Below are 17715 nucleotides of genomic sequence, written 5' to 3'. Positions count from 1 at the left end.
GGGCGGAGAAACAAAAGAATAAAAATAGAAGGTGAGGGTGGGGAGTACGGTGGCCGGCGGGCGTGGCCGCGGTGACGGCTTCGCTGGGCTCCCTCCCGAGCACCGTTTCCCCCCTCCCCGCGCCGGCAGGGCGCGTGCGCAGTTCCTCGGGTTATTTATAGGCGCTCCGGGCGTTCGGGAGGGGGAGGATGACGTAATGTGGGGGCCGTCGTTGCCGAGTCGTGTGTCGTCGGGGCTGTGCGTCCTACGTCACGTCACGTGCGGGGCGATGTTTACAGCGGCAGGCAGCGGTTGCCTGGCGACAAGGTCGGGCTCGTTGAGGCGGCGGCCGGGGCCGGGCCTGGGCTCCCCGGGGGCGCTGCCGCGGGCCCCCGCTGTGGCGGAGGAGGCTTCGCCCTCCCCGGCCGGGGCTCTCCTCATCCCCCGGCCGGGCCGGTAGGCAGAGGTGAGGAGCCCGCGCCCCTGGGAGGAGTCCGCGGGGGCCGGCCGGGTGGGAGCGGGGCCGTTCACCGCCCCGGCTGAGGGGAGGGCGAGCGGGCAGAGAGCCCGGGCCCGGTACAGCCCTGCCCGCCCCGTGGGGCGGGGAGCCGCGGCTGAGGCGCTGGTTTCCGCGGGTAGTCATGCCTCTGAGTCATGGGGGTCAACAGCTCCGGCTGAATTTATAGCTCTTGAAACAGAGAGGCTTCTTTGTGCGATGCCATCGGTTTTCCTTTATTTGGCATCAGCAAGGGAGCCTGCGACGTTGCTTAACCTCCCTATGCGGGGTACTGTGTGAAAGAATAACTCTGTCACACTGAAAACAAGAGCAAACAGCAAACCATGGTGCTCTTGTTCCAGTACCGTGCTATCCCAGTAAAGCAAAGCAACTTATTACCCGGGGGGATAGTTTCTATGCCCACTGGAACATGACATTCCCTGGAACATGACATTCCCTGCAATTAATTATTACATAAATATCACATTGGGGATGCCATTTATGTTACAATCTTTCTTTTAACTACAGCAATGACAGCAGTAGTTTATATCTAGAATCTTAAAAGGATGCTGTTTCATTTCTGTTTCAGTTGCCAAGTCCATCTCTGTCAAGAACAGCCTGAGGATGTTCTGTAGCCTTTGTGGCCATGTACTCTTTCTATGAAAGACTAAAACCTCGGAGTGTTTAAACTCCCCTGCAGGAGCTGGCCTTGGCTCTTTTGCCAAGAATCAGATCATCCTACGTTTTAAAAAAAGTATCATAATGATTGCATGTTTGAAAGGATACTGGACTGTGTGTTCAAGCATTTAATAGTGGTGTTTGGTAGACAAGGCTTACCCACTTGTTATTGTAACTCTTTGTATTTCAAAATCCAGTATTTTAAAGCTGCTCCTTGAAAGCTTCTTCAAGTAGTTTTCTGGAGAAATTGTGCATAAAAGTCAGAAACTACATGCCTGTCTCCCAAAGCTGTTGCTTTCTATAGATGGACCAGGTAGTAAATAGATCTTTAGCTCAGGATGGCATCTCCTCAGATTGTTTGAGCTCAAGGAAAATGTGCTGGGCCATGTGAAACAAAGAATTTGAACCACATCATCAGCAAATAGCTTTTGGTCTGCTAGTAACTGTGAGCAGATAAAAGATGTAGAAAAAATTCACCAAGAGTAAGCACCAAATAATGGTCTCTCTAAAAGAGCTGGGAAGTAGGTTAAAACTACGTGAAGGCAAAATGAGTGAGCCAACCTCTGTCCCCATCAGCGTGCACAAGCTCTTAAACTCATCTTTTTTTGTATTTGAAAGATAAAGGGGTTGAACTAAATCTGGACCAGAACATGGCAATATTTTTATTCCACAGTTTAACCAAGTAGTTCATTTGAGATTATTTTGAAGTGTTTTTGGATAAGCTTAGCCAAAGTCTTGACTCACAAGGTGAAGAAAGTAGAGATTCAGCCCTTCTTGTGTGGCAGTGCATTAGAAAAGGTAGTTGAATAGTTGTTGGCAGTCCTTCATTTTCAGTCTTTCATTGTAATAAAGCGGCATATGTTTGCAAAGCTTGTATGTCCAATTTGAAGGGCTTTGTTCTGCAGTTTAATAATGATAGCATGGTGCAGTGCAAACTTAAGCTAAATACTGCTGTTGCAGAGGATTCCAAGGGAAGGTGATATGGTTTGTAAAGAGTGGTTGTGCCTTTTATGAGATCAGATCTTGAAGAGAGGAGAGAAGCGGACAAGCTTTCAGGAATACAAGCTTTTTTCCTTCAGTGGTTTGAAAAAAGAAATTCTAGAAACCTGTACCAACCAATCTGTGCTGTTCTGAAAATCAGAAAGCTGTTTATCAAAAATCTGTATTACTTCATCAGTTTCTAGAAATTTAATAGCTGCTAGTTTTCTGTTAAGCTGTTTCTGGTTACATGCTACTATGAACACACCTGTCAGAATGGTGTTTGGACGGATATACATGTAGCTGCACAATTAATTGAACCAACATACATGTAGTTGTGCAATTAATTGTTCTCAGTGCAACAAAACAAGATAGATCCATCCCAGGATCTGTTGTCAGTTCTGGAGATGATGCTGCATCTCCTCTGAAGAGGGCATTTACAGTGCTTACCTCATCGTTATAAGGGTGACTCTATGCCAACAAGGAAACAGTCTTTTGAAAGAGCTACCAGAATACCATTGCAAAGCTTACTGTAACTGTAAAAGAAAATCTACTGATTGTACATCTCTGCCTGTGATGTATTATCCTATACTAGAACATCTCTGGAAAATAGTTAAATAATCCCCTTATCCTGGAAAAGGTCCTATGTTTCGAAATGAAGCTTTCCCAGAATTTTCCATTTGCCCTTCATAGCTTTCAGTTGGTGCCCTGTCAGAAACAACCTTTCTGGAAGTCATTGAGTACCAAGCAGAATCAGACCATGTGTGAGTCTTGCATAATAAATGGCCTCTACAGCAGAACTACCATGATCTATGGATACTACTCATTCGCATCCCAGAATGTGACAAACTTGCTCAATATACCAAATGTTGTCATGGAAGTTACTGGAACGAATCTGAACAGCTAGCAGGCGTTAGAGCAGCTCTCACAAGCTGAAGGACAGAAATGGCCAGTCAGCTGTTGGAGAATATTTTCACAAAGCAATCCAAGTGAACTGGTAGAGTGCCTCCAAAACAACCCCAGAGCTTAACTTTTTTAACTCAGGTGGACACTTAAAAACTGTGGTTTCAACAAACATAAATTTGGTACTTAATTTTGTCATCATTCTTCCTGTCAGCCCTTTGCTTTCCCACAGGCAATAATTAACAGCTATTCTTTAAGTTCCATGATGGTTAAGGCCCCTCCTCACTTCTAAGTGATAATTACCCTTTTCTCTAAAAACATCTAGCTTTTTAATGTCATCAGGGTATTTTAATTTGTATGAGACTTAGGAAGATCCACATACTTTTAACAATTTAGATCTATTGATCCAATTAGAAAAAAAACAATGTCTTTTCTATTGCCTTCAATGTCCTTGCCTTCTGTGTCTGGAATCCATTTTCAGGGCAGACTAAAAGGAGTTTCTGGTGGAAGTTAAGAAAGAGATATATATTCCCTGACTCAACAGGGCTCTTTGTTTTCAAGCAATAGAAATAAAGAAGATCTCTTCTGAGTTTCCTTTAATTATAAGCCTGAGGGTAGAAGGAAAGGAGGAGTGATTTTGTTTCTCAATATGTTGTTTGTGATTTACTTCTGCCTGGAGGAGTTGCTGTTTTGTTGCTAAATTATAAATGCAACTTTCTTGTGGCTATAGAGGAGATTTGGCCATGTTATACTTCTGATTTGTGGTTGTCTTCCTTTTTCTGTGGGAGCTCTCCAAAAACGTAAATGGGAGTTATATCTGTGACTTAAAACGTGCTCCTTTCTCTCCTTCACAATTGTAAGGGTTTCCTTTTGGTATGAACCAAAGCTGAATGTCAAGTCAGTTCTTGCAGTCTGGCTTTTTCATTCTAGGGAAAACATGATACATTTGAAATGTATTTGAAATACTATTTTCTCATTAGTTCGTTAGGTTATGCAAGGTGGAGAATGGCAGTTACCCTTAAAGCTATTTATTACACTGTGGTTGTGAGTCTAATGAGGGAAGATGGGATTCAAGAAGGGACATGATAAAAGTTTTTGTAGAAGTGGGTATAGTCTGGATGAGGAAGGTATATGAGAAAATTAATGTTTAAAAAAAAGTTTACAAATCCCTCGGTGTGTACAGTTCTGCTATTACTTATGAACAGCCCTTGATCAAGCATAGGCACTAAGTCAGTATCCTGTAGTTTTCTTCTTCGTGGGAGTCTCCTGTTTTTCTAGCAGTCCCAAAGTCAAGAATTCCGGGCTTTTTGAGACAGGAAATTATTTTATTTTATTCCTTAGGTGATAACTTCCTTTCTCCGAGCAAGTGTAAACAGAATTATCAGTGATCCTGGGCATTTTCCTTTTCAGGTAGAAAAGAGTACTTAAGATGTGAGCAAGAAACTTAGGAAATGTACAGTCTACCACAGGGTGTTTTAGGTAAGTCATTGAATGCTTTCTGACCAATATTGTATGTTTTGTACCTCATAGCAATGTGGTGAGTGTAACATTAAGACACTTTGTCATGTAAATACCTAAGGTAAATAGAAATTGCACATTAAAGGCTTTACCTGTTTCTTTTGACCTTTTACTACTTTCTGCAGGACAGATACTGCAACATAGGTATGAACTGAAACAATACCAGTATTCATAGAATCTGCTGTAGTCTGTAGTCTAATAGTCTCACAACTCAATTTATTCCATTTGTGACATATTTTACATTATTGAAAATATGAATAACTTCTCAAAAAAGTATCTTTTTTAAATTTCTCTCTGCAAATCTTGGTAAGAGTTCAAAGTATGCAGCTCTAACAAATTTTGTGATAGTTACCTGTGAATTAATCAAAGTTGAATTCATATTATAAGGTTATAGCTTTTCATTTAACATTAAACTATTTCCTAAGTCTATTAATTTCTAACTGACATTTTGTCAACTAGTCCATTCACAAGGTCAGTGCAGGATTGTTACCTGGTAGTGTTTATCATGACAGAATGAATTACAGAATTTATGAACTTTTTGTTGTTGCTACTGCTGTTTACCAACAGTGTAACTTGAAAGTTTACATTAAATGTGACTTACAAAGTTCAGAAATAGATTAAGCCCTATAGCTGTGTTCTCCATTCTAATCCTTCCTGCCCTTGTCTCCCTCCCCACCCCCAAATCAAAATTTCCAAGACTGTAAAGTCAAAATGTTTCACATAAATCTTCTTGATGCAGCTCAGGCTCTTTGAAACTTCTGTTCTGTTTGTTTCTTCCAAAACTTCCTGTCGTTTCCTCTGTGTCCACTGGGTCTTTTTTGGTTTGCTCTGGCATGATGTTTGCCTTTATCTAGGACTGCCAGTGGTCTGGAACTCTGGTTTTCAAGTGTTATTTAAAAATGTGGATAACTTTATTAACAAAGTTCACAAAGAAACAGCTGTAGTATACTGTAAATCACAATGGGAAATATATTTTGCAAAGCAAGAACAGTTGTGTAAAGAAGTTTGAAACAAGTTAAAAAACCATTGTTTTCCTCAAGAGCTCCTGTTTTTATAACTATTTAGATTCATAGATTCTTTGGAACTTGTCTTTTGCTTTGGAATGCCTTACTAAATGTGAGAAGTTGAAAATGGACTCAATAGATCATGACTATCATTTTGAAACTTCAATAAACAACGGGGCGCTGTGTACTGTGGAACATTTATCTTAAGATAGCACAATGCTTAGAAGTAATTCTTAATCTATTACTCATTCAGTTGAATGCACAGCAGAAACAAAACCATGCATGAACATAAGGCAATACATTTAAACATTATCAGCAGAAATGCACCATACAACTTACACTGGAGGAGAGAATTGTTGCTTTGTGAGAATTTTATCTTTCATTTCTTTGACTTTTCTGCATGTTTAAATATAAAAATATTTTTTATTGCATGATTCTGAGACGGTATCTTCTTTCTGCCCTACATTTAAAAGTAATGCAAATAAAATAAAACTGTTTTCCAAATGGGGCATGATCCTGTCCCTGTTGAGCTCAGTGACAGTTCTTACTAACTGAAGTGATGCAGGACTGGACATGTAGGCTCTTGGGTGGGAGAGTTTGCTCGTTGGTTTCCTTCCTTCATATGAATTGATGTATGCCCAAAACCCACAGGTTTGGCTGCTAAAACAACCTACACAATGTTAAAAGTGAAGATAGTTTTAAAATGTGTTTGATTTCCTTTCAGTAACTACTTTTAAGATTATTTCAATGCACTGATTTTGTTTGTAGTCTACTGCTTTTTGCTCTAGCACCAGGTATGTAAATTGTATTTCTAATCATTGATTTGTGTTTGAACTCTGATAACTTCTTCTATCAATGTTGTTGTAAGCAGGGTCTTCTGAGGCTTTCTAATTAGCTTTTGTCTAATTTTACGTGCTTCCTGGAACTGAGAGATCTCCCACAAAAGCTTGGTTCCTCCCTTCTCCCAGTAAAATCACTAACTTTTGACAATGCATTTCAGTGATACAACATGCCTAATTATAAGCTGATTTTTTAAAAAAAGCCTTTTGATTTGATTTATATTATAAATAATGAAATGTTTTTTAAGAATTGAGTTGCATACTGCTTGAATGTTATTCAAGACTGAAAACTTATTTTTCTTTCATTTTCACATAATCTATCATTGTTTTATGCACATTTTAGAAAAATTAATTGCAATAATTTGTCATGGTAGCTTATGTCTTAAAAGTCCTTTGTAATCTGGAAAAATAATGATTTTTAATCTTTATGCTATATTAAACACAGTACCTAAAAATAAGTCTGGTTTTGCTTTAACTTCTGTAATTTAGATTGCTTTTAATAACTGTGAATACAGTCTAGTATCTTGCCCGCCTCCTGGGCAGTTATGCCATCTTTAGTGCAATCTTTGTAAGGGCTTGAAAATGCAGATAAAGAAATCCAGGTTTTATTCTTTTGCTACTTCATAACTGCTGTAGAGTTTTGGTGTTTCGTGATTGCTGTTCTGCTTAAATGCTACGTTATTTCACACTGAAAAGAAACAGTCTTCAGCTGTTGAAGAGTGCATCTGTAATAAAGGTTATTATGATTCTTATGATTCATTTTTATGCTTGTTGTCAGTTCCTTGAAAACTGTAATTTCAAATCTAAAAAGGCATATGCTTGTTTATTTAATGATCCCTTAGAATATGTTCCTGTGTCACTGAAATCAGTGATAATGGGATGAGGTAAGAATTATTAAAGGTAAGATTTTTAAGTTCATTGAGAGTTTTGTCACTAGTGGATAATATTCTGCACCCAATACAGTAGAAATTATCACTTATTTCAGAAGGAGTTAGGGTGAGGCTGAATTTGCTGAAAAGGTCTGTTTTCACTCAGACTTGGAATATGAGGATTATTTGCTGACATATGTATTTAAACAAAAATGGTGTGAATGCAAACCAGATGTTTCTTGTGAACATTTGTTATAGTACATTTGAACCATAAAACAAGGTGATGCATTTTTTAATCAGTATTTCTGATTCTGCATTGAGGAAATGTGTATTCTAAGGTACGGTATTCTAATTGTTACTTTGCAGATTCTTGTCCAGTTACAAATAGCAATTTTGTACAATATTAAGTGCTGCAATGAAAATCTAGATACAAAATAGAATGACTGTCTGTATAAAAGAAAATAAATCATGTTGATGTAAAACAAATAAGTACTCTTTTAAAATAATCCTATGGCAGGGGAGTAGGAACTAGATGATCTTTGAGGTCCCTTCCAACCCAAACCATTCTGTGATTCTGTGAATCTTCAGCATTCCTTTTAAAGACTAGGTTAAATCTTAATTTCCATATCCATTCTTACTGTGGAGGTGAGAGGCCATCAGCAGGTAGCTGATGATGTCTAACGAAGAATCTAGTGCTGAAAAACACTTCAGTAGTGTTTAACTATATATATAACAGTTGCATTGATTCAGGGGTACCTTATTGTAATAAAACTTCCACTGTGCTGTTCATTGTCTTCCTGTAAAGCCTCCAGGAGTGACAGTGGACATAATGTATGTCCCCAATCTTACGGTCTCTTCTCCCCTCATGAATGTGCTTCATGAGGCCAAGGAAGAAGTGGGACAGTGCTGTTTTGAAGCTGATCCCTTCCATACAAGAGTGGGTTAGCTGCACCCGTAGACATAGATGTGGAGGAGGATCATCTTGGTATTGCAATGCGTTAGTGCCGTAGGTGTTGATTTATGTTGTTTCCAGTAACAGGAGTGAGGGAACTTGCTTGGAGTTGGTTTTACTTTTTTTCCCCTCACTTAATGTTTTTCAAAGACGAGCTTGACAGTTTCTTGTTTATTATAGTGCTCTAGCATTTATAACAAACATTTTATTGTGATGATACTCTCATTTTTAATAAGACCTACAATTTGGACAGTTAATTACTATAAACTGTCTCTTTAATGTGTTGTAGAGTTAACTCTCGATTCATTCAGTCACAGCAGTTTTGCTGTTAATATGATGAGACTCTAATGGTCTTTGCCTGTTTTTGCTAAATATTTAGATCCATAAAAGTGCATTTATATCTCACAGAATTGGATTATAAGTTTATAACAGAATGCAGTAAATTAAAGGAGAGCAGTTGCACAGAGGAAGAAATATTTTCTGCCGTTTCTTCACAGTCCCCTCCTGTTTTCATTGTATGATACAATATGTAGAGAACATGCTGAAAGCCACTTGTGTCCTTTTTTGGGTATCTTTGGATACCTTTTCTCCAATGCTCAATGGTTTATGAAGAAGTCTTATAACACCTGACACTAGAAATGACCTGAGGTTTTGCGAGTTAAGCTGACAATTGTGTTAGCGACGTTTTGCGTAACATTCAAATATGACAGCGTGTCCTTCCTGCTTGTATCTGCTTTCTGAGAACTTCCATTTTAGGATGTTGAATATTAGTTCACTTTCTGATAATTGGTGTTCTGATAATACAGAGTATGAGTTGTGCATAATGTTTCGCTGTGTACAGATGAGTGCAGATTGGAACCGACTTTACAGAGATCAGGTGGGTCCTTTTCTGAAATATACTGTGGATGTCTATACCATCTAGCTGTGCATATGCAGACATAGCCAAGTTCTGAATAAGCCTGTGGTAGCCATATGTCATGGTGTAAGTGTCTAGTTTGCGTCTTTGATGTGGCACAGTGCTGCTGTGATTAGTTGAGTTCATGTTGGAACTATGGCTGAGACAACACACAAGCTCATAGTGCATATTATAAACTTATCTTTAACATTTCTGAAACTGGAAAGTTCTGACTGAGAAGAAGAAAAGGGCAAAAAACATGTTGTACAATACACGCTATTCCATTAAGATAAATTTGGTAAGAACACAAACTGGCCATAAAAGTGTGATAATAACTTGACCCTATACCCTGAACTATGGATGTGTAAAGCATAATTCAAAAATGCAGTTAGGCATTTCCATGCTTCTGTAGTTTTGTCAATATAGTTCAGCTACACAAAGGATATGTTCACTTAGCAAACGGTTAAGGCTTTTTTTTGTTTAGGTTTGCTCATACATTTTTTCCTCTGCTTGGTGATATTAACCCCTTGCAGAAGGGCAAAAGCATCTTAAAGAACATCAATTTGCTGGTGAATAAGCCATAGGCATTAGTAGATGCACTAACATATACAGATCTCCAACAGTGACAAGGGTTTTTAGCATTGTTTGGGAAGCCTGGGTATATAAACTTTAACCATCATGAAGTTGAGACAGCTGCCAGATTTACTGGCAGTTGACTGTATTTGTGAGTGTGCAGAAGTCTGGGAATCTGACTATTCACAGGCGATATGTCAGTCTGGGAACTTCAGTCATCCTTATTTAGCATCTACCCAAGGGTTCGATATCAATTGTATTGGGGTTGGGTTGATTTTGCATCATGGCTTGTTTGATCCAAGTGCTGTTGAAAGCAGCAGCAGTCTCTCCATTGACTTTGAGTAGTTGATCACTGTATGACGTAATAAATGTCTGTTGATTAATTCTCTGCAGTTCCTAATATGCACCCACACATAACGGAGGACCATTGTCACTGTTGCTCAGTTTCCAGTAATATGTCATTTTTATTTTCAGGATGAAACCCCCAATCCTACACATTTTTACAAATAAACCATGTAAACAAAAAGTTCTTGCCACAGAATTGAAATAGTAGGAGCAACATTTTCTAAACTTGGAACTTTCCCAAAATCATGCTCACAGATCCATGTGATGTTTCAAAAGTTGCTGATTTCATTGTTTGGTTTTTGAGCATGACTTTCAACTTGTAGACAGCTGAAGGTTGCTGCAGCCTATGAGCAGAAGGGCACAAAGGGCAGGGTATTGCGTAGTGAAATGTAACTGTGACTCAGCTTTTGCTGAAAGTAACACTCATTTCATTTCTCCTACTTCCTCTTGATTATCAAGAAATGCCCTACAGCACCAAAGTAGAGGAACACTGCCCATTTAAAGAATACTTTCAAAACTTACTAGAAATCGTGAACTGCAGAAAAGTAAAGCAGTCACTAGCAGTGTTCCTTTCTTAGCTGTGAAATTTGTGGGAAGTACTCGTACTACAGTGCTATTTCTAATTTTAGGAGCAAATGTCTATCACTTCTTGTACATAGATGTCATAAAAATGTTCACCTTTGTCCAATGTTTTAAGATATCCCCTGATATTATTCAGCTTTGCTATAAAGATATTGGACTGTAATAGTAGCATAAGTGTTTTGGGAAGACCTAAGAGAAGTTCTTCCACTGATAGCACGTGTGTTTTCCATGCTTGGGGTGTGTGTGTGTATCGGACATCAGAGATGGAAAAATTAATAGCATCAGGAAAGGATGGACACTCTTCTCATGCAGAGCTTTCTGACCTTTCTGTGATGTGGATGAGAACTGGTGCTCTTAAATTCCTTGAACAACTCTCTGTAATGTAAATAGCATAGTGTTAAATAGATATGTTTGTGGGAGCACTCTTCTTCACCAAGTTTGTCTCTAATTTCTTTATATTACTGTGGACCATAGTTTCTACTCTGCCCCTCATACCACAAGAATTCCAAAGCTTCCATGGCACCAGCCCCTAAACCTCTCTTCCAGGTTTGCCACAAGACAAGAGTGGAGGTAAACATAGGACATGTTTAAGAAAAGGCTTCAGAAATAACCAGAGATACGCTAGCAGGATTATTTTCTTGAATCTCTATCCTATCTTCTCTTCCTGACAAGAGGAATGCCTGGTCAAGAATCACAAGATTATGTAGATTGAAAGGGGTCTCTGGAGATTATCTAATTCAAACCACTGCTGAGAGCACAGTTACTTAGATTAGTTTGCTCAAGGCCTTGTCCGGTCAGGTTTTGAGCATTTCCAAGGACAGAAATTCTACATCTTCTCTCAGTAACTTGTTCCAAGGTTTGACTGCCTTCATGGTGAATTTCTTAATATCTAATAAAAATTACCCTTGTTGCAACTTGTGTCCGTTGCCTCATCTAATGCAGTCCTTTCTGAGAAGAGTTTGACTTTATCTTCTCTACACCTTTCTATTAGGTCAGAGGAGACAGAGATAGGAGTCCTCATGAGCTTCTCTTAAAGCTGTGCAAGCCTGTTTCTCTCAAGGGTGCTGCTTTAGTGCTATTTAATTCTCCTCTGTAAGGTTGAAGGTACACGTTTTATCTTTGGATGAGAGAAGGTTGGTTCTGTCTTCAAGGCATTTTTGTAAGATTCCCAGAACAGTAGCTGAAGGATCACTAAAAAGCCTCAAGACAGGAAAATATATTGGGATATCTCAGATAAAAGCGTCTGACCTTTTCATTGGGGAATAAGAGCCAAAGCTTGATGCTTTCCACAAACAAGACTGGTCCTGTTGTCTGTCATTACAGCCAGACACAGTGACGTAACAAAATTGTTTGAAACTACACATCCACCCATCCACGTTCCCATTTGGTTAATCTCTTGGACCTTTCTGTTGCCACTCCTGCTAGAGCTTTACGTCACAGCATTTGTTCTATGGATGAAATTTGTTCTTTCCATTGTCTCCCTTGTTATGTATCAAAGTATTCTTCCCACCACTGAGCGCTTTAGCATGTTTAGTAGTTCTTACCTGAGTATTCCTTTCCCTCCTTTGATTCCAATGCCACTACAGATTGAAGTGTAGGCTAGAAACCTCTAGTGTCATTTTTCTTTAAGGCAGGTGCCCGCATTGGCACTGCAATCTCTACTGATGTTAGAAGCAACATCAGACTGGCAACACTATCCTATTTTTACTCCTCTTGATATAGCCTCACCTGTGCCAATAAACTGCTTACGCCCACAGCTAAATTCCAGATCTGCTGGAAATGTTGCATGAGGTAGATCCAGGAGCAGTTCTCACATGTTTTCTCTGCCATTTTCTACCCTTCCTTTCAGCTAGATACCTGTTTTTCTTGAGGTAGGGGGAACAGAACAGGATAAGATAAAAGGCTGGAGATTACTCTAGATTGTGCTCTGGAGAAGAGGTACCTCTGCCTGCTACAGGGCAAGGGTGACTGCTGGGGGCTGCAGTTCTGCAACTCCAGCCCCACAATGCACACCGTATTCAGACCATATCTCCAGGGAAAGGAAGATGTCGAAATGGTGGCTTTGGGCATCATTCCTTACTCTTTGTCAATGAGAAAGGTCACATCCTTCACTGCTACTTCATAGGAAAGCTTCATGCTGCTCTTCTCTCCCCAGGAACACTTTTAGCAGCTCTCCCCAGTAGCTATTAACTGCTTCACAGAAGGTCAGTGTTGCAATCAACTTGCTGAGCTGAGCCCAAAGTGACTTAAAAAGCAGAAGAGCTGCTGCTTTGAGAAGCTTCTGCTGGAGACTGATACTTGCTACCCCTTTTTTTCCTCCCAGACGCGTGATTCCCAATCTAGGAACCTGCTAATCTAGGCTGCTGGTCCAGATTATGTCCAAGATATATATTTCTGTGGCAGAGAATAAATAGGCCATAGAGCCAGCGACATATCCCTGGAACTTGTAGCAGTAGTCCTCTTTGCCATGGCCTGGACTGGGTTGTACCTATTCCTTTTTATAGATGTTCCTTTTTACTAATTTTTTAAAATATGGGTCATCTCTTCCATCATCTCCAAGGACTGTAGTCAGCTCTGTGTCTCATTTGTGCAGGGTTGCCTTCTGTATGTGAGCAGGTGTCTTACAAGGTAGAGTTTAGAAAACTTACCATCATGTAGTCTGCTCATAGTATTTCTCAACGTCACAGGATGAAATCCTGAAATAGCCTTTTGCTACATCAGATGATGTTGAGAGCTGCTAAAGGGTTGCAGATGTTTCAGTGCTTCAAGATGGCTCGATGGCTAGTCGTCAGTCCCTGGTGCTGGGTAAGGTCACGTCTATTTGGCACTGGTCTGATTGTTACAGAAGACCTCATTAACTCTTAATAACTCCAAACTAATGTACTTAGCATTAGTACCAGGGCCTTTTTTTTTTTGTCTCTTTCTACAAGGGCAAAGATCTTCAAGGTTTTATCCAAATTTTTGACAATAAGAAGTATTAACCTCATTGATGGTTTTTTATCTTCATTTTTCATGACTGAGCTTCATAGGCATAGGGAAGGTTTACAGCCTCAACTGTTTGTCTAATCCTCTGTGTTGTTCTAAACTGAAGTCTTGGCATTATCCTGTTTATTCCACATGTAGAAAAAATGAAATGTATACCTGCCTATCCATAGATACTTTCTAACATATATTTGCTGGATAGTATTCTCTTATTGACAAGCTAAAGTGTCAGCTTGTTGTAAGTTTTTAGATTATCTTACTATTACATTACCTAGATTACCTTACAATTTCTAAATAGCACACACAGTATAGTGGGGAAGTCAACCTTTGTTGTAATTCTGCAAACTAATTACTTGGTTACCCATTTTTATCAGTGCAAAGCACTGTCGCTTTGAGGGGTGATGTAGACTTGGTAATTTGAAATAGTGTGTGAAAGTGTTTAAAATAGACTGTGATTTTCAGGATCTATGAAGTATGTTTTGAGAGTCATATAAAGAAGAATTACAAACAGAAGCGAAGTATCTTTTTTCCTTTTTTAGAATTGCCTGCTCTATGAGGTGTGTTCTGCCTTTTCACCATGTGTATCAGTAATTTCACATGATGGAATGGAAAACAGATCAGAGTGGTACCTACTCTGGTCAAAAGCACAAAAAAGTGGTCATTCCACTCAGAGCCAAGAAAAATCTGGCTCTAGTGCCCAGGAGATGCTTCAGCCAAGAGTGGAAGAGATGTATCTACTCTGAGAACAAGATATAAAAAGGTTAGTAACTGTTTTTCCCTTCTACGTAGTACACATCTCTGGCCATATAATGTTCCTCACGATGGAAAGTATTGCTGTCTTTGAGAATTGTATACAGATAAAAGTCAGTATAAGGAGCCATTACGTTGTTTTTTAAATATAAACGTGCATCTGTTTGGGGGGACGGGCTACTTTTTCTGTAGTAGCAATACTTATTATCTCTCTGATTAATGTTGCTGTTGTCTTAAAGCTTAGGAAATTAAATGTATTCAAGTAGATTGTAGAGTGTATTTTTTCTGTGCAGTAATGTTGATTTATTTCTTTATAAGAAAGATAACAAAGTGCATCTTAGAATATTGTGGTGACATCTCTGCTCACAGATTAAGTTTTTAGAAGGAAAATTTTTTGATGGAACTTGTTAGGTATTAGTGTTTTTCTTGATTAAAATCTCATTTGCTACCTGAGAAAAAAGAAATGGGTAATAACTGTAACAGAGGAAAAAAATTTTTTTTACTAACATGTCAGCATGATTATGTGCTGATTCTACATTTAGGAGCCATTTTTTGGTCTGCCTTAGTCCATGTGCAGATATCAGGGGACAAGAGAGCAAAAAGATGTTGTCTTCCTCCCTGTACGCTGGTTCTCTGTCTCTTCTCATAACCACTATAGCATCCTGCCTCCACGTTCCTGGCCCCTGTACACAGTCTGAGCACAGAAGTCATTTGAGGAGAGGGAGCAGTCAGAATGCTTTTGTATACAGATAGCCAGCTCTGTTGTAATAATTTATAAGGACTGCATTATGAGCACAAATTGGGGAATCTGGAGAACTGCCCTAAGTTGTGCTGATGGTTGTACATGACCCTGACCCTCAGTGAGGAAGGTGCAAGCCACCTACCTTACATCCTTGTACCACTGCTGGCATAAGAACAGCGATGAATCTGAGTTGACGTGGACAGTCTGTAGGTATTGAGAGAAACCATACGGTAAAGACAGCCACTGTGAACTTCTTGTCTCCAGACAATGTGCTTTTTTTTTTTTTTTGCTGTGTAAGTTAGCCTAAACAGGGACCACAATGCAAAGTGATGCTTGAGATGATGTGTCTGTACAAGAAATCCACTCATTTTGGTGTGCTAGGGTGAATTCAGGTGCATATTTCCTGGATTCTTTTACTACAGTGGATTTTGCTGCTCTCTGAATTGTTAGTGGATTGTTTGTTCTGGAGATATGGAAGTAATCGTGAACATCTGTGGAGTACTAGTAGCATATAAGCATTGTAAGCAAGTATCCACGCTACAAAGTGGTGGTGTGAGCAACTGACGAGTTATGTAAATTTACCTTTACTGTCCTTCAGTTTTCCAGTGCCATATCAAACTAGGTTTGGGTTTTTTTAATGTATAGGTAGGACTTAAATTAAGGTCAATATTTAACTTGCAACTTGAGCTAAGATTACAGCAAAACCGAATCTAATATCAAATTTCAAAGAAGCCTACAGGAGTGGCTCTTAGATCAAAAAGTAATAGTTGATCTGACATGCCAGTCTCATTCATGTATGGGCCTTTTGAAGAATTAAAGTATTAATTCCTATAAACATAAAGACAAAACCTAGGGAAGTGAGGGCACTTATCATCCAAGCACGTACTCTGAATTAAAGACTACAAGGAAGCATAGTTTTACATTTGATTTGCTAATCTTGGGTAAAGATTCAAATTGTATTGCTGTTGTAAAGCTTTCAATACCATTGAGGTTCTGACTGCCCAAAATAGACCATTTTGCTAGCCATTGCTGAGCTCTGTGCTGCCCCACCTAGATCGCTACAAGTATCCCAGCAAATTATTCTAAAGCTAGAGCAGGCATGTCTAGATTATAGTGCAGCCAATGTTATGACTGCATTTTTAATTACTGTGAGTTAACATAATTTTTTCCTTTATGAGGACAACTCTTGGAGACACTTCTCTTTCTCTTTGATTTTATTGTTTCTGTTGGTATAAGATAAAAGCCACTCAGACTAAAGGAGTGTAGAAGTTCTTTTTCGTATGGAAAAAAAATAAGCCAGTGTGAACACATCTTACTTAAAAAAAATAGTGTGTCACTTGCATTTCACACTTAAAATTCTAAGTAATGATGTACAGAGGAGGTTTTAAAGTAACTTTAAATGGGACCTTATGATGTAATTCTGGATGTTCTAAAAGCAAATATTATCTTACAGAATTACTTTTACACATATCCAGATTTAGTCATGTTAGATCAACTATAGATAGCTATGTAGATGCTTTGTGGTAGAGAAGTGACATAGCAAGCAGTATAGAATATAAAACTGAAATGGGCCATATTGAATTCATCTTCAGTGTTTGACTTAAATTCATAAAGGATTTAGTTAAACCGTTTAATTCACTCATTCTCAACAGTTAAGAATTAGAACACAGCTATTTATAGTAGCAAAAAATGGCTTGCTAGAATACTACATGACCTGAAGTTTCCTAGTCTAAATATCACTTAATCTAAATATACTTATCAGTAGCTCAAAAAAAGTTTTATGTTAAACTACATACTCAAAAATCACTTGACTGAGATACAATGTGTTTAGTGAATAGTCAATTTAAGACCAGTATGAACAACCACCCAAACAATTGTTTAGTGACAACAGCAGTTCTGCTTTGTAAGAATGCTCTTCTGGGATCTTAGTGGTATGCTGAATTTCCATTAGTTTCTCATGTGAAAGTGATCTTTCTCTTCCCTTCAAAGCTGCACATCTATATCTGCTGCCACCTTCATGAATCTTAGTTTATGTCTTGGCTGCACGCACTGGGAGGTCCTATTGGCATAAGCAGAATTTGACTATGCCCTGGAATGCCCTGCATTCTTGTTTGTTCCGTGTACTGGATGTGCAGTGCCTGTTCTTTCACTGCTCTGAATGCTGAGCAGACATTGCGCTCAAATATTAATCCTGCATAGATAACTCTTCCTCCTAGGTCAGCAGGAATGTTCATGGAAGGGCTCAATACAGTTGTGCATTTCCATGTTCAGTTACTGTTGAAAAGGCCATCTCTTTTACCTGATAATGTGAATTTTTTCATATGAAATCAGGCAATTCTGTTCCATTTGGTGTTATCAATTTAGAATTTTAAGTATTTTTCTTAATGCTATTCCATATACATTATTCATAATTATAAATTGTAGTTACTTAATCAAGTACATTTCAAAATACATACAGAACTGTTCAGGATAACCATCCAGTAACACATCATGTGTGCCTATACTAATCTATAACCTTATTTCTTCTGTTAAGTTTTTCACAAAGTAGTGTTAAACTCACTGTATTTTGCATAACAAGTGATTTGGGTTTTTTAATGCATAAAATCTGTTCTATATGGTAGATACAATAT

The 17715-nt window shown here is 38.7% G+C and overlaps 1 protein-coding gene across 9 annotated transcripts in view; it reads left to right on the top strand.

Annotated features, from left to right (window-relative positions):
• The first annotated feature begins 282 nt into the window (after window positions 1-282).
• Window positions 283-17715, top strand: part of PACC1 (proton activated chloride channel 1) — a 93470-nt gene continuing 76037 nt past the window's right edge. For all 9 annotated transcript variants that reach the window (XM_054822999.1, XM_054823000.1, XM_054822996.1 and 6 more), the window contains exons 1-2: window positions 283-445; window positions 4445-4513. The gene's annotated coding sequence lies outside the window, so the exon portion shown is untranslated. The remainder of the gene's footprint in view (window positions 446-4444; window positions 4514-17715) is intronic.

Source organism: Grus americana, chromosome 3 (assembly GCF_028858705.1).
Source record: "Grus americana isolate bGruAme1 chromosome 3, bGruAme1.mat, whole genome shotgun sequence".
Lineage (NCBI taxonomy): Eukaryota > Metazoa > Chordata > Aves > Gruiformes > Gruidae > Grus > Grus americana.
Note: the sequence above shows the minus strand (reverse complement) of the source record. Positions and strands in the feature narration are given on the sequence as shown.